The sequence below is a fragment of the Oncorhynchus keta genome, chromosome 26, assembly GCF_023373465.1.
Source record: "Oncorhynchus keta strain PuntledgeMale-10-30-2019 chromosome 26, Oket_V2, whole genome shotgun sequence".
Taxonomy (NCBI): domain Eukaryota; kingdom Metazoa; phylum Chordata; class Actinopteri; order Salmoniformes; family Salmonidae; genus Oncorhynchus; species Oncorhynchus keta.
Window position 1 is genome coordinate 35,262,310 of NC_068446.1, and position 23,601 is coordinate 35,285,910.

General features: G+C 41.4%; 2 long non-coding RNA genes across 3 annotated transcripts; one reads left to right on the plus strand and one right to left on the minus strand.

Moving 5' to 3' along the window:
- Positions 1–2,374: 2,374 nt before the first annotated feature.
- LOC118358750 (uncharacterized) lies at positions 2,375–5,974 on the minus strand. Of its 2 annotated transcripts, none has more exons than XR_004820533.2 (3): positions 5,871–5,974; positions 4,993–5,163; positions 2,375–3,321 (listed from the first exon to the last, which is right to left on the minus strand). It is a non-coding gene; the product is annotated as an uncharacterized LOC118358750 (long non-coding RNA). The 2 variants fall into 2 exon arrangements; XR_004820534.2 differs by having other exon boundaries at positions 4,928–5,163.
- On the plus strand, positions 5,586–11,947 carry LOC118358752 (uncharacterized). The gene is made up of 3 exons (XR_004820535.2): positions 5,586–8,742; positions 8,856–9,150; positions 9,525–11,947. It is a non-coding gene; the product is annotated as an uncharacterized LOC118358752 (long non-coding RNA).
- Positions 11,948–23,601: the final 11,654 nt, after the last annotated feature.

Genomic DNA, 23,601 nt, shown 5'->3' on the forward strand with positions numbered 1-23,601 from the left:
AAGCATCAATGATAGGATGTTTTATTGTGATAATAGCATGAAGACAACTGAATATTTCATCACATACACTATACAGATTCAGTATGTTGTGCAATATATCAAACTCTCCCATTTTGCTTAGTTTACAATTGTCTAGCATTTAAAATGAGACAGCGCTAAAATATGAATCTACATTTTATGACATTCATTCAAAATGGGAGCAGCGTTTTTCTAAAGCCATGGGTATTTCCCAGAAACATAATATGTTAAACATTCAAAGATAGCATAGTTCATATTTTACTGTGAATACAATAGTTGAATGGAAGTGATACATACACATTTTCTACTCAGAGTTTGAATAATTCATGCTGTTCAATTCTGAAGCTCTGTAACTCAACACGCATGGTTGCCACCATGTTTATATGGTGAAAATTATCCAGAGCTTGCCCAATTACCAAAATTCCCCACCTGAATGAAATTCTCTCAACCAGCATTCAATTCGAGAAGAGTATTAGGCTAGATTAAGGATATCATTTTTTGGGTCATTCATTAACAGCAGTTCATTTGACATGCTTTGTTCCTGTGCACCTCACCGTCAATAATTGATTTGAGGTTTTTCTGTCTCTCAGGTCAGAGTACTGTACCAATATACAGTCTATACAATCTAATCACTCTTTTGCTCCCTGCTTTCTTTCCTATTTTTTCACTCCCAACTGTTCCAGGCTTCTTGTGTGACGAGGGGCAGCCAGACAGGAAGTAGTTACAGTAGGCTACTCGCACAGGTTCAGAAAACATGTTTCCACAGCAACAGTAGGCTATTAAGCACCCATTTATGTTTGTGAATCATAGCAAGTTTAGCTATTTCTGACTACCTTGTACTTACCTATCAGTAAACCAGCTGTCCCAGCATTATTGTAAGAAATTATTTCGCCAGGAACATTTAATTTGATAAAATTGTACTGAAATACTGTATGTATGATGGTCTCTTCCCATTATTATTTGTTCTCTATAGTGTTTGGTTAACAACAAGGGTAACATTTGAAGAAGAGCTTGACTGTAGGACAATATGAAGTCTGAAGTACACAGCCAGTCAACGTTGATTCAATCTTAATTTGAAAATAAATACAATTTTGTAATGACCATAATGGTCATAATCTAGTTTTGATTCTATATACATCTGATGTCTGGGTATATTCAACAACTATTTTTTGAACAGACATTTCTGTTGAATACAATTACCTCAGCAGCATGCCTTCATTGGGAATTCAAAATAAAACTTAATCTAATTAAGGGAATGTTCACCACTTGATGCTCAATGTATGCATGTATTCACATTCCTTAGCTTTGCGTGTATGGAGATTCTCTCACTCATCTTGCTTCCCAGCATCCCCGTATCATGTAAAATAACAGACTCAATGCCTTTACAGTAAATCATGCATAACCATGACTACAGATTAAATGTAGCCGCTGCTAGGATAGTGTATTACTCATTTGATATCATTACTGATGCTATTCATGCATCATTGTTTCTAGGGAGGTGCAGGGGTTGTTCTTTGCAATCCTGGGGAATTGCCAGTGGTCTCATGGGAATCCGGTGTTTGTTTACTTCATAACTGCCATTATAGCCTATGGTTATGTGGTAGAGGACTAACGTAATGTAAATGAAACATTTTCAGTATTTGGTCCTGTGGCCGGAAACTTTCAAAAGAGCCCCACCAAAATGACCTCATAATCAGTTGTCCACTGTAGCAGCGGCATAGTAAAGTCATTGCCATGGTACATTTGACTCAGCACTTTTGACTTTTCACTCCAGGTTACCACAACAATGTCAGAATTAAGTGCGTTATACAGAAAAAGTAACGTTCTATTGATATAATAATGTTCTGTTAGTTTAATTCTGTGTCGGAGAAGAGGCCCATGACTATTGCATTCATCTTGTATCTGTGAATTCCCTTTCATGACTGTACCATTTATTGCTATTGACATTCAAGTGCCACTTTCATAAATAATATGAGCCTGAGTGATTGGGTTGCCTTGGGCTATTATTCTCGTGAGTCAATCAGCAGCTGGCAATTATTCCAGTAGGGTTGCAACAATATGCAAGCATTTAACCCCCGAGACACAATTCCGGGGCTCTCAATAGCTGCAATTAGCAGCCCATTGGGGTGTGATCATAGAGCAGTCCTGTCATCCGTGACTCTGCGTAAGGTACAGTACCAGTCAAAAGTTTGGACACACCTACTCATTCGAGGGTTTTTCTTTATTTGTACTATTTTCTACATTGTAGAATAATATTGAAGACATTAAAACTATGAAATAACACACATGGAATCATGTAATAACCCCCCAAAAAGTGTTAAACAAATTCAAATATATCATTGAGTACCTTTCCCTCTCTCATGGGCACACACACACACACACACACTTTACTATCCTTGTGGGGACCAAACAATAGATTCCCATTCAAAATCCTAGCAGTTTTCCTTGTGGGGACTAGCGAAATGTACCCACTTATCTGAAATTGTCCATGTTTTACTGTCCTTGTGAGGACTTCTGGTCCCCCCCAAGGATAGTACAATTTTTTTTTATCTCATTGGTACTATTTTCACAAGTATGTGGTACATTTGAACAACTCTTAGTTCAAAACTTCAAACTGGTGACACTTGTGATGCAGCTAGTCTTTTATTCAAAACCTGTCATTGTGCATTCATTTGAATTGTAGTCAAGTCTCACCACACAACCATTAATTCAAAATATAATTTTATAATATAATCACTACATAATGATATATTTTCAATTTAGTTGTTTTAACCAATAGTTAATCCAATAGCAAACAATGCAAGATGCGTGTTTCAAATCACCCCTAGAAGAGCTGAAAGTGATATGCTACAGTACTGTAAATTACAGTAGATTACACAGTTTTCACATTAGGCAATACGCTTACATTACCCAATAAAATGTAATGAAAATCTATAATTCCATAATATCTATCCAATGTGTAATCAATGGTGTGATCAATGAAGGCATCCTCTACAATCATTTATGATAAAATATTGCATCTTAGGTGTACTGTTACATCAAATGTAAGAAACTAAATGAAATGAATAGAAATAAAACGTAAAGTTTAGCACGCATTAATTTGCATCAAGCCTCGAGCATTTGGCCATAAATTGTCACCACATCAGTGGATGTCCTCATTGTTCATGCACCGCTGGAAAAACCTTTAGGAATGGCGAATCCAAGCTTGACATTGGTCTGCATTGATGTCGTCACATGCCTCATCCATGGCCAGGAGGGTGGTACGATCATTGGGATGATGATGGTACACCTTCCACCTCCATCCTGAAAAAAAATACATAATAGAGTTAAGTAAAGAGTCTAGGGGCAGGTATAGGGTCACGAATCGGTGATGGGTCCGTAACCATGCCTGAATCAACACTGCATAGTGGAACATAACATTTTCCAACACATTGACATACATTACATGACCAAAAGTATGTGGACACCTGCTCGTCGAACATCTCATTCCAAAATCATAAGCATTAATATGAAGTTGGACCCCCCCTTTGCTTCTATAACAGCCTTCACTCTTCTGGGAAGGCTTTCCACTACATGATGGAACATGTTGAGGGGACTTGCTTCCATTCAGCCACAAGAGCATTAGTGAGGTCGGGCACTGATGTTGGACGATTAGGCCTGGCTCGCAGTTGACGTTCCAATTCATGCCAAAGGTGTTCGATGGGATTGAGGTCAGGTCTCTGTCAAGTTCTTCCACACCGATCTTGACAATCTCTATCTGTATCGACGTCACTTTGTGCATGGGGGCATTGTCATGCTGAAACAGAAAAGGGCCTTCCCCAAACCGTTGCCACAAAGTTGAAAGCACAGAATCATCTAGAATGTCAGTGTATGCTGTAGCGTTAAGATTTCCCGTCAATGGAACTAAGGGGTCTAGCCCGAACCATGAAAAACAGCCTCGACCAAACTTTACAGCTGGCACTACGCATTCGATTAGGTAGCGTTCTCCTGGCATCCGCCAAACCCAGATTAGTCCGTTGGACTTCCAGATGGTGAAGTGGGATTCATCACTCCATTAAACGTGTTTCTACTTCTCCAGAGTCCAATGTCGGCGAACTTAGGCTTGCGTGCGGCTGCTCGGCCACGGAAACCCATTTCATGAAGCTCTGAACAGTTATTGTGCTGACGTTGATCCAGAGGCAGTTTGGAACTTGGTAGTGAGTGTTGCAACCGAGGACAGATGATTTTTGCGCACTGCGCTCTTCATAATTCAGCAGTCCCGTTCTGTGAGCTTATGTGGCCCACCACTTCGGGGCTGAGTAGTTGGTGCGCCTAGATGTTTCCACTTTACAGTTGACCGGGGCAGATCTAGCAGGGCGAACTGACCTGTTGAAAAGGTGGCATCCTATGACGGTGCTATGTTGAAAGTCACTGAGCTCTTCAGTACGGGCCATTCTACTGCCAATGTTTGTCTGTAGAGATTGCATTGCTGTGTGCTCGATTTTATGCACCTGTCAGCAATGGTTGTGGCTGAAATATTTGGAGGGGTGTCCACATACTTTTGTATATATTGCGTAGGTAACCTCTTCACCTTTACTAGCCTGCTCAATTTCATTGAACAATAAGGTGTGCAGCGCTGCAGCTTCCAAGTAATGGCCTACGTCCTACCACACCATCTTCAGAGAAGCTGCGAACATGGAGATGTTTCCCCCACGATATCCTGGAACTTGTTTCTGCCTACGCCACTGAGTTTTATCAAGGTTGAAGCTTCATTAACAAAGATACACTTGTGATGGTTCACAGCAGTGTCAAGCACTATCACCCTCTTAAAATATATTTGGTTAGTTATTTTTACTGTATAGTTCCAATATGATATTGTGAAGTAGCATGTGCATTAATAGTAAAGGCAATGCAGTATATAGTGCTGTACCTGAACATACTCGGCCCGTCGTTGTTTCTCTCAAAAGGCACTAGGTAAAGGTATTTCATAGATACCTTGTGCCTCTTCAAAAGGAGGGGCAATTGTTGGTAGGCTGCTGGATGACAAGTGTTATGGTTCTCCTCAATGGCCTGCTTTATTTCGGACAGCCGTATGTCATTCCTGGCACTCATCATGTACACCACTCCTGCTGGTCAGTCAGCACATGGCCACCACCATGGGGTCTTCTGTCAGTTCCAGTTGTGGAAAAAGTACCCAATTGTCATACTTGAGTAAAAGTAAAAGTCACCCAGTAAAATACTACTTGAGTAAAAGTCTAAAAGTATTTGGTCTTAAATATACTTAAATAAAGGGGTGTAAAGTAACGAATTACAACTACTCACATTCCTGTAATTGAGTAGCTTTTCTGTGTACTTGTACTTTCTTTTTGTATTTTTCAAGGCTGTACTTTTACTTAAGTACTTTTTGAATGAAGTAAAGTACTTAAGTACATTTTCAAAACCATACGTTACAGAGTACAATCTAGATTCTAGAAAAATTATAAACATCATGGCAAGCACATAAAAATTGTGCACTTGTGTGTCAGTGACAAGTTACATGACCAGATGGACCAATACAATTCAATTTCACGCATCGCGCCAAAACGCCCAAATACAGCTGTGTATGTAAACAAATGATGATCGGTAGCAGGATTTTGTAACAGTAAAAAAATGTATCTACATGCCATGAAAAAAAAGTTTCCTAATCAACTTGAAAAATAAATGGAGCCTAACGAGATTGAGCAGGTTCAGGAGACAATACAGACACACACAGACAGTGGCCGGATCTTCTGAAGACCATGAGGAAGGAAGTCCCTGGCCACATCTAAAAGAATACTTCAGCTTCAAGCAGAGAAGAGGAGACAGTGTAATTATGAAATGTAAACTCTGCTTACCAAAGATGGTGGAGGTGGCTGCCTACAAAAACTCTGTCAGACTTGAGAAAACATGTAAGTTAATGGTACGAAAAGTAAAGTTAGAAATATATTTTGTCGCCAGGAATGGTGTTTGTTGTGTAGGCTATGTAATGTAGCTAACACATTGTTGCTACTAGCCAGGTGCATTCAATCTGTTGCATAATGCTAACGTTAGCTAGCTAATTCTGTTGCTAGCTAGTTAGAAGCTAACCCTGATCAACATCTTTACACAGCTGAAGGAACTACAAGCTGTAGTGCAGGATACTACCGCATTGACATTATGGTGGCTAGTAGCTGGCCATCCCCATAATGTTTTTATTTTATTTATCCTTTATTTAACCTGGTAGGCCAGTTGAGAACAAGTTCTCATTTACAACTGTGACCTGGCCAAGATAAAGCAAAGCAGTGTGACACAAACAACAACATAGAGTTACACATGGAATAAACTAACTTACAGTTGTACAGTCTACACAATATTTAAAAAAAATCTATATACAGTGTGTGCAAATGAGGTAAGATTAGGGAGGTAAGGCAATAAATAGGCCGTAGTGGCGAAGTAATTACAATTTAGCAATTAACCACTGGAGTGATAAATGTGCAGAAGATGAATGTTCAAGTAGAGATACTGAGGTGCAAAAAAACAACAAAAAAACAATATGGGGATGAGGTAGTTGGATGGGCTATTTACAGATGGGCTATTGTCACGTTAACAACCTTTATTTCCTTTGTTTTGTCTTTATTTAGTATGGTCAGGGTGTGAGTTGGGGTGGGCCTTCTATGTTTGTTTTTCTATGTTTGGTTTCTGTTTCGGCCTAGTATGGTTCTCGATCAGAGGCAGGTGTCGTTAGTTGTCTCTGATTGAGAATCATACTTAGGTAGCCTGGGTTTCACTTTTGAGTTGTGGGTGTTTGTTTCCGTGTGAGTGTTTGTCGCCACACGGTACTGTTTCGGGTTTCGGTTTCCTCACATCGTTTATTGTTTTGTATTTCAGTGTTCAGTTCATTTTTAATAAATCATCATGAACACTGCATCTTGGTCCGATCCTTACTCTTCTTCAGAAGAAGAGGAGATCTGCCGTTACAGCTATGTACAGGTGCAATGATCTGTGAGCTGCTCTGACAGCTGATGCTTAAAGTTAGTGAGGGAGATATGAGTTTCCAGCTTCAGTGATTTTTGACATTTGTTCCAGTCATTGGCAGCAGAGAACTGGAAGGAAAGGAGGCCAAAGGAGGAATTGGCTTTGGTGGTGACCAGTGAGATATACCTGCTGGGGGCGTGCTATGGGTGGGTGATGCTATGGTGACCAGTGAGCTGTGATAAGGTGGGGCTTCACGTAGCAAAGACTTACAGATGACCTGGAGCCAGTGGGTTTGGCGATGAATATGAAGCGAGGGCCAGCCAACAAGAGCATACAGGTCGCAGTGGTGGGTAGTATATGGGGCTTTGGTGACAAAACGGATGGCAATGTGATAGACTGCATCCAATTTGCTGAGTAGACTGTGGGAAACTATTTTATAAATTACATCACCGAAGTCAAGGATCGGTAGGATGGTCAGTTTTACGAGGGTATGTTTGGCAGCATGAGTGAAGGATGCTTTGTTGTGAAATAGGAAGCTAATTCTAGATTTAATTGTGTAATTGTGGATTCTTAATGTGAGTCTGGAAGGATAGTGTACAGTCTGTCACAGTTTGAATCTAGAATGTCTCCCCCTTTGAAGAGGGGGATGACCGCGACAGCTTTCCAATCTTTGGGGATCTCAGACGATAAGAGAGGTTGAACAGGCTAGTAATAAGGTTTGCAACAATTGCAGCGGAATTTTTTTAGAAAGATAGGGTCCAGATTGTCTAGCCCGGCTGATTTGTAGGGGTCCAGATTTTCTCTTTCAGAACATCAACTATCTGTATTTGGGTAAAGGAGAAATGGGGGAGGTTTGGGCAAGTTGCTGTGGGGGGTGCAGGGCTGTTGACCGGGGTATGGGTAGCCAGGTGGACAGCCAGTATTTATGCTGCAGTAGTTTGTGTCGGGGGGCTAGGGTTAGTTTGTTATATCTGGAGTACTTGTCCTGTCTTATCCAGTGTCCTGTGTGAATTTAAGTATGCACTCTCTAATTCTCTTTCTCTCTTTCCTTCTCTCTCTCGGAGGAGGACCTGAGCCCTAGGACCATGCCTCTCAGGACTACCTGGCATGATGACTCCTTGCTGTCCTCAGTCCACCTGGCCGTGCTGCTGCTCCAGTTTCAACTGTTCTGCCTGCGGCTATGCACCCTCGACAACTACTGTGATTATTATTATTTGACCATGCTGGTCATTTATGAACATTTTGAACATCTTGGCCATGTTCTGTTATAATCTCCACCCGGCACAGCCAGAAGAGGACTGGCCACCCCTCATAGACTGATTCCTCTCTAGGGTTCTTCCTAGGTTTTGGCCTTTCTAGGGAGTTTTTCCTAGCCACCGTGCTTCTACACCTTCATTGCTGGCTGTTTGGGGTTTTAGGCTGGGTTTCTGTACAGCACTTTGAGATATCAGCTGATGTACGAAGGGCTAGAAAATACATTTGATTTGCATGTCACCTGCTGAACCTCATTGCAACAGATTCTTCGTTGGCAGAAACAAATAGTGATGGCTACAAAAGGTTGTGCAGGTGGTCTTTTGCCAAATGCCATGTGGAATAAAACGGGGCGGTCAACCTTAGCTGCTGAATTTGTAGAGAATGAGTGCAAACTGCAGTTGATCCATCCAAATCAAACACGTTGGAACTCAACTTACCTGGCTGTGGAGAGGATCACACGTATCATACAAGAGAAGGGGGAGGATGCCATAAGAAATGTGAAGAATTAGAAGTGAAAATGTGAGTAGCAATTATTTGAATCAATGTAATGTTTTCCTATTACAGTACTATTTATTGTCCATGAAATGTTACAATTCTAAGAGATATTACATTTACCTTACCTTGTCTTTCAGGCTGAGCCCGGAAGAAATGTCCTTCTTGAATGAGTACTGCAAAGTGAGGAAGCCTTTGGTCTCCGCTTTGAACATTCTACAGTCGGAGACCAACACTCATATGTGGTGGCTGCTGCTAGTGATCCTCTTACTAAAAACAAAACTTCAAAGGCTGGAAGCATCTTTCCAAATGTGCCTACAACTTATCAGAGTAATTCAGAACGGTCTCCAAAAGTGCTTTGGAGAAATGATGGAGGAGCCACAGCTTATTGCTGCTGTACGTCTTGGACTGACAAAGCTGATGTCATCACAGCCGGTATGATTTCTTTACTCCAAAAGGTTTGAACCTCATTGTTCATATGATGATATCTTTTGGTCTTTGAGTCTTTTCTTTAATTGTTTTTTGTTATGTTTTTCTTTTTTTCATTATTTAAGTTGCATTACAGGTGCTGGACCTTTGCATATAACTATGTCTTGGTACAGCCAGACATGGACTCACCTCATTAGAGAATTTGTTAAGTCTGAAATGTATTTGAGCAATTCGAATCAATCTCAGTATATGAGAATAACAAGTGTTGAAGTCTTTGTTAGAGCCACTGCAATACCAATAATATGATTGTGTTGCCAGCCACATACAGAGTTTTGCTGAAACACTGAATATGTGAATGTTGTTTTGTTTCCAATGTACAGGTATGGCGTCCCTGAAGAATTATCGTGAAACAATCACACAGGACGAGACTGAGCATCTAAGGCAGCATTCATCTGATGAAGAGGATTAGAAGGCACAGGGGAAATGGTCAGAAGATACATGGGAGCTGGATGGATATCTTGCTAGTCCATCAGACAAAATGGGTTTACTTCATTTTTTCCCGTCCCTTTATATAACTAGGCAAGTCAGTTAAGAACAAATTATTATTTTCAATGACGGCTTTGGAACAGTGGGTTAACTGCCTTATTCAGGGGCAGAACGACAGGGTTTTTCCTTATCAGCTCGGGGATTTGATCATGCAACCTTTTGGTTACAAGTCCAATGCTCTAACTACTAGGCTGCCTGCCGCCACATATAGAAGTTGTCACTCAAACTCAACACAGGCCTGCCTGCTTCTGCCGCCTGTGAGCATATTTTTAGCTGTGCTGGACTACTCTTCACTGCAAGCGAGCCAGGATAGACTAAATTAACTGTCACGCTGGTATAAAGGATTTTGGAGACCGGTGCAGGAATACACAATAGGGGTTTTTAATACACCCAAAACAAACACGTACACAACACTGGGCTGTACCGAAACAAAAGAGCGAGGGTAAACCTCGTTGACCGACACGGGACGATACCCGTAACACACAATATATATATATATATATATATATAGCACACAGCATAACAGCTGCACCAACGCATAGGTACTCACACCACCAACTGACATGGGAACAATAATCAACAAGACCATGGAAATCAAAGGGCACATCTATACAAATACTAATCAGTGGGAATAGGGGACAGGTGTGCATGATGAACGTTCAGGAGGGATCCGTGATATTAACTTAGAAAATCATCTCATACTGAAACTGAATGGCAAATTCAGAGAAGTGAAGTGAGTTACGTGTTCGATAGGTGGTTCCACAAAAAAAATTTGCCTTTTGAACATTCTGTTGAACATTTGTGTATGGGAAGTTGAAGATTTTATATTAAATCAGCTGTGCTGGATCTTATCTTGTTGGTTATGGAACATTTGCCACACCCTTTTCACATTCTTGTAAAAGGAGAATACAAATAACCATCAAAATTGAAATAGCAAATTATTTTAGAAGTAACTTAGTAATCTTTACTCTGAGTACTTTTTAAATGTAGTACTTTTTACTTTTACTTGAGTAGTTTTTTACACCAGTACTTTTACTTCTACTTGATTCCAATTTCATTAAAGGAACAGTACTTCTATTTGAATGGATTTTACAGTACTCTTTCCACCACTGCTAAAGTATCAAAAGTACATTTATGATTCATTTCAAATTCCTTATATTAAGCAAACGAGACAGCACGATTGTCTTTTTTTCCCTCCCATTTACGGATAGCCAGCAGCACACTCCCAACACTTTAGATAATAATTTACAACAAAGCGTTTGTGTTTAGCGAGTCCGCCAAATCAGAGGCAGTAAGGATGACCAGGGATGTTCTCTTGATAAGTGTGGTAATTGGACCATTTTCCTGTCCTGCTAACCATTCAAAATGTAAAGAGTACTTTTGGGTGTAAGCAAAAATGTATGGAGTAAAAAGTACATAATTTTCTTTAGGAATGTAGTAAAAGTAAATGTTGCCAAAAATATAAATCGTAAAGTACAGACTTAAGTAGTAATTCAAAGATTTTTTACTAAAGTCCTTTACAGGACTGCAAACAACAGATGGGAGTGTTTGTTGTGGTGACTGCGCCTTGCTTGTTTTAATAACAGACACGTGCAGCCCGCTGCTCCCAGGTTTGTCCCTGTCTTTAACCGTCCAACCAGTAGCAACACACTGCTTTGTCTGTCTGATGCAGAGGCCCCCCTAAGCAAATAATCTTCTGATGACTATGCAGGAAATACAAAAAGTTGATGGATAGGGATGAAACATAGGGGTAAATGTTATTCATAATGCTTCTGCAATGGGATAATTTAAGTTAACGTATTATTTCAAATGTTGAAAAGCAGGTTTGGCTGAGTAGTTGAGGGAATTAAAGTCCCTTTAGTAAACTGACTATGCATTGGTGGACAGCGCCACTGTTCTGAAATGGTTTGAACCCTGTAGAGACTAGGCAGCATTTGAGGACAGCACCACAGTGCTGAAATTGGACAAAGCACCGGACACTAAGAAAATGTTAGGAACCGTTGAATAAAGAATTTCAAATATTATATCACACACTCTTTGATATTGATATTGCTATTGCCCACCTCTTTGTAGTTTTTTGGTACCTCTCACGTACATCGTTGAGGGATATGCAGGTGTCCACAATATTGTTTGTAAGCAAACCAATCCGGGAGCTGTACCAGTTCCAGTTTGGACTCTTCTGCCACAATCATGAGATATAGACCCTCATCGCAATCCAGCTGGAAAGTAGACAGAGTGGAACTAATGGAGGATGTTATTGCAGGGTAGAGTATTTCTCTCATGGTTGGGGGCCTGTCTCGTTTGTGAAGTAATTATACCAAATATGAACACTTCGGTCGCTCATGAAACAGCCCCAGACTGCAGAGCATCTAATGAAGGTGACAATGTATGGAGGTCCTGGGGTTTGCTCCCCTGTGGAAGCCAGTATGGTGGTGAGGATGGCGAGGGTAAGATACCAGATGGTATTTTTTTTATCTCTCAGATACCAGATACCCCCTTATTTCCTGTCAGACCTGGGATTTGAACCAGCAACTGTCTGGTTACTGGTCCACCTCTCTAACCTCCAGGCTAATTTAAAACTAGAATGTGCTTTAGGATCGTGTATTATTGTAAGGGGGGGGCGTGCTGGTCAGGCGCAGGAGATCGAACTTGGTATAAATGGAGCAGTTTAATAAGTGCTCAAAAACTCAGAAAACCAAAATATGCAAAAGAATACAAGTGGGTACAAAACCCGTCGCACACCAGAACATATCTTGCACATAGCTTACAAACAAACAATCACCCACAAGGACATGAGGGGGAACAGAGGGTTAAATATACAACATCTAATTGATGGGATTGGAACCAGGTGTGATACAAGACAAAACAAAACCAAGGGAAAATGAAAAAATGATCAGCGATGGCTAGAAACGCCGCCCGACAATTATGTCAAACTAAAGATAGTGGTATAGACTAAATAAATGCTCACCAGATAAAGTGCTCAATGCTGTAGGCCTGTATCTTTCCTACGCCCATATGAGGATAAGACCGTTGATTTGATTTCTGAAGACAGAAAATCCACCTCACCACTTTATCTCAGCATTCAGAAAGTCCAAAGAGAACATCTTAAATGACAAGAGAATGCATTTATGTTTGAGTCATTAAGCAGACCCTCTTATCCAGAGCGACTTACAGTAAGTAGTGAGTGCATATATTTTCGTACTAGTCCCCTGTGGGAATCAAATCCGCAACCCTGGCATTGCAAGCACTGTGCTCTGCCAGGTAAGCCACACTGGAACCCTGATGACTAATCACTGAGAACTATACATTTCTCTATAAGTATGCACATCATTTAACATGACATATTGAGGACAAAGAATCTGATCTGGAAATTCGATCTGAAGTACCTAATGGGATACGGAAGACATATTCCAGTCTCTTTTGTCTATGCTAGATTTAGTGCATTGAGGGCTAGGAATTGATTTGGGATTGGCAAATGCCTCTAATGGGTTACAACATGGACACAACTATGCTGTCAAAGCCATTGAAGAAGTTGGCCTAGTAATCGTCTCTCCATGATGGCTTGGTGTATTTTCCTGTTGCTCTTATTTTATCAGAAGAACATTTTCATTTCAAAATGCATTGTTTGACATCAATATTTTCCCCGATTTCGAAGGATTTACACAAATACAGTAGCAGTATATCCAGACATACTTGATTCAGTTCAAAGTACAGGGTTAGTTTATTTTTCGCCCTTTCTTATTAAGAAGTTGGCCATCTGGCAGCCTAGATAATTGCTGGCAGCCTGGCAGCCTACAAACATACTCAAGGCACAAAAACATTTGTGTCTTGAGTATGTATCTGGCTGACACCACCTGAAACATTAGGCATTAGAATGCACGTTAGAGTGCACGTTAGAGTGCACGTTCTGGTTTATCCTTCTGGTCAGTCAAACAAAGGGATTTCTCACTGTTGGACGATGGAAGGCTACATTTATTTGGGGATTTATTTCACTCCTTAATGCCACTTAATGCTCAGTTTAAGAGGTGTGTTATTGACACCACTGTGCTCTGGGGATCATCTAAAGCTTGGTGTACAACATGCAAAAGGTCAACAACTCACTCATCTTTTCTCCCCCATCGATGGCCTGACCAGCAGCCACACCAATGGATAGTTGTTGTGGGATTGTGGGACTATCCTTGCTCATGCCAAAGAACGTTTCTCTGTCTGAATAATTACAACAAAGACAATGCTTTCATGATTAACCAACCGGCATTGAGCAAAGCACTTAACCCCAAACCTGCTCCAGGGGCGCCGCTCTGTGACTGACCCTACGCTGCTCCCAGCCTACCTTCTTCCACATGCAGAATCTTTGAAGACTCTTCGGGAGGGAACTTACAACATTCTGAGACTAAGTTAATAAGGATATGGCTGGTGTTGTAAATGAAAATTACCCAAGAGCCATATGGCTAATGTTATCTTAATCAATAAACACCAAACTCTGCATGATCGACAGATAGAAATGTCTCCTACAGGTCGTAGTCTAATCTAGGCAATAAAACAATGCCATTGTCTGACATTGAATCAAATAATCTCTGGAAAGTGGGCACTCATTAGAATTTAACAACAGGAACATGTACTTCCAGGGATGATTTGATCTGTATTGTATTGTGAGACTTGGTTTAATTGGTTTAAGACTTGGTTTAATATTTGAATTTACATGTTACTTTTTCAAACAAGGAGGTGTCTAATCACCACTCCTCAATGTGATTAGTGACTGCAATCTGTCACTGACAAGGGGGTTTTCTTTTAGGATTGCAGGCAAGCGCACATGATGTGGTGTTATTAGACAAGAACAGAGACGTGTGATGTGTGGGCCTGGATAGAAATTAGTCTATGGGTGGTATGTTACATAGTGGAGTTATTCCAATGAATCTTTGCAAAACGCACTCAGTTGTGTATGATTACTTTGGATAAGGTTCACATGCTGCATTGCACGGTCATACAACCTCTTGCTGTGCTGACCTAAATACTTATTTTTTGTTTCATTCATTTGGTATATGACAGTACTGTAGCTCACACCATGTGGAGATGTCACATCGAACTACATACACAAAATCTGTGAATATGTGCCTATATTGCAAGAGTCACTCACAAAATAAGTATGTACACAATGTACCATTTCTCTCAAGCAGGCCTTGGTGGCTAGTGATGTTTTATTTAAAAAAGTAGATTTGCGATTGGCTGCTATAAGTGATGCTGTAATCTTGGGGAAAAGCACACTGTCATTGCCATTAATAAGAGGGAGGGGATGGTGACTCTTTAATAACCAAATGGTGGAAAAATGAACAGTAAAACTAGATTTTTAACGTATGACGGACGATACACAATGGATAATTCAGGTGTAATACCCTTGTTAGAACCAAGTATTTCGTTTATTTGTTTTAATTAATTGGTAATGTATAAGTGAATAGGTTGGTTTACTTTACATTTTGACCAATAAGGTCGCTTGTTAAGCTGTGGCCAATGGGGGAGTTGACCTGGTTAACGGGAGGCCTGGGGGAAAAGAGAGGGAGAGAGACGTTGAGAAAAGGATGAACGTTACATTATGACCGTTGGTGAAGAAAAATGATAAAAGAAGACGATAAAAATAGAACCAAACCCATACCTACTGAGTTTTGAAGGGATTTTATAAGAGAGTTGTTATAATTTTGTTAAGAAAGACTTAGTAAAGACTGAAGCTACTGTCTCATCGTGGAGGTATTGGACAGCCTTGAGGGTAGCATCGTGTGAAACCAAATGAGAATTGCTTGGGAAAGATTAACGAGTTCATGTTCCCATGGGATATCGGTTACTGCTAAGGAGGACTGTCTGCATTGATAGCTGTGCTTGCTGTGGATCTTGTGAGGAAACCTGCAAGGAACTGCCATACTTCACTGAGGGAATATCCACGAGTAGTGAGTAACCACAACGGTGGGGTGCTTCTGGACTTTATGTGTGTCTTCATTTTTTTGAGCTCCAACACGCGCCAACGTGTTAAGCAAGCTTGAAATAATTTGGACATGGCTTGTGCACGACTCTTGGGGTTTCATTTTATTTATTTTTTCTTTTGATGTGGTGCTTTGAAAATGTAATAATACACATCTTGGACCTTATGTATGTTGCCTTGGTGGAGTCATTTACTGTTTCAATTTAATTTAATGCATGGGAAAGCATATTCTTATACAATAACAAAAATATATATAATTATTACATCTGAAGTTAACACCCTATTTGTCATCACCTTAGAGAGTTTACAGCAGGGATTCTTATTGGAGATGTCCTTCTCACTAGCTTAATATCGTGAGAGTCAAATTCGAGCCTGGTGAGAGGGTTACACAGGCACAGGCCATCCAGCGACCGTTGTCTTCACCAGAATTCCGCTGGGGAATTAACAAGATAATTATAGTTACCTCGGGAGGAAGAGAGGGAGGGAGAGAAAGAGGGAGTATAGTGTGTGTGTGATAAATCAGGCTTCTCCTGCGTGGTTGGTCAGCAGTCAGTGGCCACAGCAAGTTGTGTGTGAGACATGCAGTAGATGCTGAGAAGAGAGATCAACACGTTAGTTCTCCTCTCATTTATGAGTTTATCCCTGGATCCACCCAAAATACTGGGCTGCTTTCAGTGTTATTCAACATGACAGAATGTTTAGATATAAATAAATCATGTAGATCAGACATGCTTCTAATATCATGTGAAAGTTTGCTACCCAACATTCCAACCTGCAATGTACAGAACGTTGCGCCCTCCTGAGCGCAACCCTGGTCTGCTCTGCTAGACATATGGATCTGCACATCTGAGTATTCCTACTACAGCCTTAGTCTTAGGGTAGACATGGTCTGTGGGGGAATTGAACTGCTACTGTATCAGTCATGGTCATTGAGATTAAGGGAGTGCTGTACCATCTATGACTTATCAGTATTCCTAACCCTTAGCATAGAGTGACTAATTGAGACCCTATGATTCATAGACAATTAAAGAACCTGCTCATTTCATGAAAGCTGGAGGGAGTTGTTGGTCCCATCATATTTGTTTCACTCATCCTTAACCCAAATACAGAACCGATTGCCCGATTGGGCTTGTCACACACCTGTTTAAAATGATTATACACTGTCAATCCTTGAAATCCATAGCTCTGTATGAATTTGAGAGCTGTTTCCCCTAGGCCCATCCTTCAGATTACCAAACAAGTGGCAGGGTCAGGCTGTTGAAATGGCAGATTGTGGCTTTAACTCTGAAAATGTCAAGTATAATGTGCCAACAAAAGTGACAGAAGCTAGTGAACTGGTAGTGACAACCCCTGGTAGAAAATAAATAAGCAAGCTGTCACTCCCAGGAAAAAGTGTCCTTTTTCTAATTTCAGCAAAATCATCCTTCATTTTGGCTTACTTGTAAGAATTTGACACTTCAATGCAAACTGAGATTCCATTCTCTGCTTAAAAAAACAGATTCCTGTGGTGCTGACCTGTTGCACCCTCTACAACCACTGTGATTATTATTATTTGACCGTGCTGGTCATCTATGAAAGTTTGAACATCCTGGCCATGTACTGTTATCATCTCCACCCGGCACAGCCAGAAGAGGACTGGCCACCACTCAGAGCCTGCTTCCTCTCTAGGTTTCTTCCTAGGTTCCTGCCTTTCCAGGGAGTTTTTCCTAGCCACCGTGCTTCTACATCTGCATTTCTTGCTGTTTGGGGTTTTAGACTGGGTTTCTCTACAGCACTATGTGACATCGGCTGATGTAAAAAGGGCTTTATGAATACATTTGATTGATTGATTGACTGTGAATTGAATTCAGTAGCATTTTGGGTTCCGATTTGAAATGTGATTCAAAAGAAATATGAATACTACATGACTACATGTTCAGGAATATATCATCCGTTGTTGCAGTGAATGTGGCTGATGCTTCTATCATGACTTATGGCATCAACTAGTGAATACACTGAATATTTCTTCCCAGTTAGGAGACTGTGCAAGACCTGCAGAGGCTACAATAAGTCATAGTCCATGTCATTGTGAATTATCCCAATGCATCATAGCATTTTGCCTTTGAACAATCCTGAGGTTTAACCGCATTTAGGTCTAATTTCAACCCACCAATGCAATTCAAACCCATCCAAAATACCTCTTTGCATTCACATTTTCAGGATAAAAAAGTAAATGCCTGGAGGTACCAGGAAGAGAGGGAGATGTTTGGTGTTAGTTGTAAGACACAAGATGGCCAACCAAGCAAGCACCACACTATCAGTCACAGTGCAGCAAAGAGGCCATCTGGGATTTATCAGGCCTGATTGCTACTCAGCCAATTGATCCCTTGGCAATTCAAAGAGAGGCTTCGGCACTTCCCCAACCTCCCCTCTCCGTCCGGGCTCAGACATGAAAGAGCTGTGCTCCACAGGACTGTGGCTAGAGTCCGCCATAAATCGATAACTCAGAATATCGCCAGAAGGTCAGAAATAAACTTCCACAGCTGTTTCTAATGACAGCATAGAATGGACTGGAGTTTGTCTTATAAGATTCTGAAATACGTTGATCCATAAGAATGATATAAACAGTTGAGAGGGATGGTTTTACTGGATGAAAGCCATTTGTGGTTTGAATATTGTTTAATAATTAAGTTGACGGTAGAGAACTTGATAGAGATCGTTCTACAACACTAGACTCACGAGATCGTCCTACAACATTAGACTCACAAGATCGTTCTACGACACGAGACTCACGAGATCGTTCTACAACACTAGACTCACGAGATCGTCCTACAACACTGGACTCACGAGATCGTCCTACAACACTGGACTCACGAGATCGTCCTACAACACTGGACTCACGAGATCGTCCTACAACACTGGACTCACGAGATCGTCCTACAACACTGGACTCACGAGATCGTCCTACAACACTGGACTCACGAGATCGTCCTACAACACTGGACTCACAAGATCGTCCTACAACACTAGACTCACGAGATCGTTCTACAACACTGGACTCACGAGATCGTTCTACAACACTGGACTCACGAGATCGTTCTACAACACTAGACTCACGAGATCGTCCTACAACACTGGACTCACGAGATCGTCCTACAACATTAGACTCACGAGATCGTCCTACAACATTAGACTCACGAGATCGTCCTACAACACTGGACTCACAAGATCGTTCTACAACATTAGACTCACGAGATCGTCCTACAACACTGGACTCACGAGATCGTCCTACAACATTAGACTCACGAGATCATCCTACAATACTGGACTCACGAGATCGTCCTATAACACTGGACTCACGAGATTGTCCTACAACACTAGACTCACAAGATCGTTCTACCACACTAGACTCACGAGATCGTTCTACAACACTGGACTCACGAGATCGTCCTACCACACTAGACTCACGAGATCGTCCTACCACACTAGACTCACGAGATCGTCCTACCACACTAGACTCACGAGATCGTCCTACAACACTGGACTCACGAGATCGTCCTACAACACTGGACTCACGAGATCGTCCTACAACACTGGACTCACGAGATCGTCCTACAACACTGGACTCATGAGATGTCACCTTACCAAGATCTTCTTTTGGTTTCTCAACTCAAATGAGGTTGGTTTTACGTTATAAAATAGATGCAATTTATTAAATATGTCAGGAAGGAAATGCCCATTTTTGGGAAAGGCTTAAAAGAGTTTCCACTGACAAAGCACACTGCATATCTAATTGATCTCTATTCACTCAGATCTCCCTACTCCCAACAGTGACACACCGAGGGTCATTAGAGTATTGTAAGCGCTCAGTGGATAATTGGCTGAGTCGCCACCCATACAGGAGCATGGAGGAAGTGCTTAGTAGCAGGGAACCTCCAGTATGTCTGTCAAAGAACCAATTAAGCTTATGGTGCAGGATCCTCAGTCTTCTTCCCTCAAAGAGCTCACTAAAGGTAAAGAAAGAGACAAGGGGATGAATCCAAATTCAGCAGTGCAAAGTGGCCCCTTATCCTACTGTATACAAAACGCATTATTTCTTTTCATTGGTATAAAAGAACAACACAGGTAAGACCAATAGGCGGAGTCTATAGGTGGAGTTGGGGTAGTCTGTAGGTGGAGTTGTGGTACTCTATAGGTGGAGTTGGGGTAGTCTGTAGATGGAGTTGGGGTAGTCTGTAGATGGAGTTGGGGTAGTCTGTAGATGGAGTTGTGGTAGTCCTATAGATGGGGTTGAAGTAGTCTATAGGTGGAGTTGGGGTAGTCTGTAGATGGAGTTGGGGTACTCTATAGGTGGAGTTGGGGTGGTCTGTAGATGGAGTTGTGGTAGTCCTATAGATGGGGTTGAAGTAGTCTATAGGTGGAGTTGGGGTAGTCTGTAGATGGAGTTGGGGTACTCTATAGGTGGAGTTGGGGTACTCTATAGGTGGAGTTGTGGTAGTCCTATAGATGGGGTTGAGGTAGTCTATAGGTGGAGTTGGGGTAGTCTGTAGATGGAGTTGGGGTACTCTATAGGTGGAGTTGGGGTACTCTATAGGTGGAGTTGTGGTAGTCCTATAGATGGGGTTGAGGTAGTCTATAGGTGGAGTTGGGGTAGTCTGTAGATGGAGTTGGGGTACTCTATAGGTGGAGTTGTGGTAGTCCTATAGATGGGGTTGAAGTAGTCTATAGGTGGAGTTGGGGTAGTCTGTAGATGGAGTTGGGGTACTCTATAGGTGGAGTTGGGGTACTCTATAGGTGGAGTTGTGGTAGTCCTATAGATGGGGTTGAGGTAGTCTATAGGTGGAGTTGGGATAGTCTGTAGATGGAGTTGGGGTACTCTATAGGTGGAGTTGTGGTAGTCCTATAGATTGGGTTGGGGTAGTCTACAGGTGGAGTTTGGGTAGTCTATAGGTGGAGTTGCTGCCACACATTTAAGTATCCCTGTGTGGGGAAGATCAATATGCCCAAACTATTTTTACAAGCCGTGATGACACTGGGGACTTCTTGGCTGTCGTTAGTCGGCCAAAACTCAAATAAATCTGAAATGTATAAAAAAAAATATTGCATCCTTTGAGCTGATGAACAGTGTGTCCAAGGACAAGCACCATCACACCCAGTATACTTTATAGTGTGAGATGTACCATCGCTGCCACTATGAAAACTCTTTGAAGGAAGAAAGTGGGACAGAAGTTGACATGTTTAGTTAATGCGTGCCGTGGGCCTGGGGCCTGGGCCTTCAGTGAAGTCCTACACAGTCCCACCCGAATTAATCCACCTCTTATTACCATCAGTATGATGCCATGGCTCTAGACACTATACATTTAGACAGAAACACAGTATAACCAGGCGTTGCGTCACCTTGAAATTGACATTTTTATTCAGAGAATTGCAGGGGAAGAGTACAATACCTTTTCATTGTGCAGCTTCGTTACCCTGCGCGCTTGTTCGTTGAGCTGTAGATCCACTCGGTTGTCCCCAAAATTATCAAAAGCACCATTGCTTGTAAGTGCCCAGCCGTACTTTGGTGTCTCTTTGCTGTAACACTAGAGCCAGCCAGCAGGCGTACAATAGCCAACTCTAAAGCTGATTGGTTGACACAACATTTAAATTTCCATTCACTTTAAGCTACAAGCCCCCGCACTGTTGATTCTGAAGGCCTGGGGGCAGATTTTAGACGCCTGGCAACACATGATGGCTGAATATGATTGGATAAAAGATCTAACATAAAGACCAGCCCTCCAAATCTCAACCTGGGGCTGGAAGCAGTGCAACCAAGAGGAAAGCTATGAAATGAAGAGTGTAACTCTTACTCTGGGGAATAATTTAATACATATTTGTGGGAAAATATATTTAAAAAAAATTATATTATGATGATGTTTAGGCCAGCAGAGAAGGCCTTGCTGGCCCTGACGGCCCACCACTGAGTTAATGTGATATTCAAATCTATTTCCTGTTACCACTCTGTCAATAAACATCAACATTTATCAAAATTTAGTAATATGAAACGAAAGTAGAGAGAGCAGTTAGCATTGTGGGTGCAAGATAAACATTCTGAGGATTTATGTTTCGCATCCGTATATGAAGAGAAGCTCTCAAGTTCTCCCAGCTTCATCTAGTGAAATGATATCATCAACCAGGGAAATATGCATTGAATGCTCACAGGTTCATCACTCAAACTCTCTACCTGCCCTCATTTCTTCAGGAGAAAATGCTGAAATATAATTACATGGTTGAGGAGTTTTCACTTGCAGCTTGTATTGATCTTGCTTTGCCTGTTCCAACAGCTATATTGATTCCCTTGACTGTCTTTTTCATTCTGTAGCAAAGCAGATATGGTACTGTGCAGGGAGTTTTTTTGTTTTGTCGTGGTATGTTCTGTTAGGTGTGTCAGAATTGCATTCATTCAAATGATTACTCGTCCAATTAAGTAACTTGGTTGGAAAGTATCTTCAAGACCCAAACCCTCATTGTAGCATTATAGTGGTCCTTCGATTCAATTGCAATTTACTACAGCATTGCAACATTCTCTACTTTTCTGTTTCGGATTTCCTCTCTTATCGTTATTGTTGCATTATGTTGTTAGCCTGTTCAAGACAGCACAAATGAGCAGAGTGCTAAACATGTCTTTGCTTTGTGTACCCTGCGGACATATTCTTAATATCAGCCACATTACTAAGAAAAAGCTGCTGCACTTGCACACAAAAACTCAGAGCGTCATGTAAATGTAGGGATTATCTTTCTTTCCCCCCCAACCCAAAACAACTTGTCAAAGCTTGGTGACGTTGCGCAGTCAGAAAAATAATGAACAAATATTTGCAAACTGTAATTCATTAATTGCATGTTCCTTCTAGTTGAATTACATAATGCTCACAGGTAACTCATTACATAATTTTGCCACGACTGTATATAGATTGTCCCAGGAGAAACAATGTTTGTTTTCCTTTGAGACCATTGCGTTTTTGGCTTTGAGACTTCATACCTTCTTCATCTAAAAATATAAACTACACATGTAAAGTGTTGGTCCCATATTTCATCAGCTGAAATAAAATATTCCAGAAATGTTCCGTACGCACAAAAAGCTTACTCCTCTCAAATGTTGTGCACACATTGGTTTACATCCCTGTTAGTGAGCATTTGTCCTTTGCCAAGATAATCCACCCACCTGACAGGTATGGCATATTAAAAAGCTGATTAAACAGCATGATCATTACACAGGTGCACCTTGTGCTGATGACAATAAAAGGCCACTCTAAAATGTGCAGTTTTGTCACACAACACAGTGCCACAGATGTCTCAAGTTTTGAGGGAGTGTGCAATTGGCATGCCGACTGCAGGAATGTCCACCAGAGCTGTTGCCAGAGAATGTATTGATAATTTCTCCACAATAAGCCACCTACAACGTTGTTTTAAGGAATTTGGCAGTATATCCAGCCGGCGTCACAACCGCAGACCACGAATATGGCTTTGTATGGGCGAGTGGTTTGCTGAGTACCCCATGGTGGCGGTGGGGTTAAGGCATGGGTAGGCATAAGCTACGGACACAATGCAATGAACCAAATTGCATTTTATCGATGGCAATTTGAATGCACAGAGATAACGTGGCGAGATGCTGAGGCCCATTGTCGTGCCATTCATCCGCCTCCATCACCTCATGTTTCAGCATGATAATGCACGGCTCCATGTCGCAAGGATCTGTACACAACTCCTGGAAGCTGAAAATGTCCCAGTTCTTCCATGGCCTGCATACTCACCAGACATATCACCCATTGAGCATGTTTAGGATGCTCTGGATCGACAACAGCGTGTTCCAGTTCCCAACATTATCCTGCAACTTCATACAGCCATTGAAGAGTGGGACATCCCACAGGTCACAATCAACAGCTCTATGCAAAGGAGATGTGTGGCGCTGTATGAGGCAAATGGTG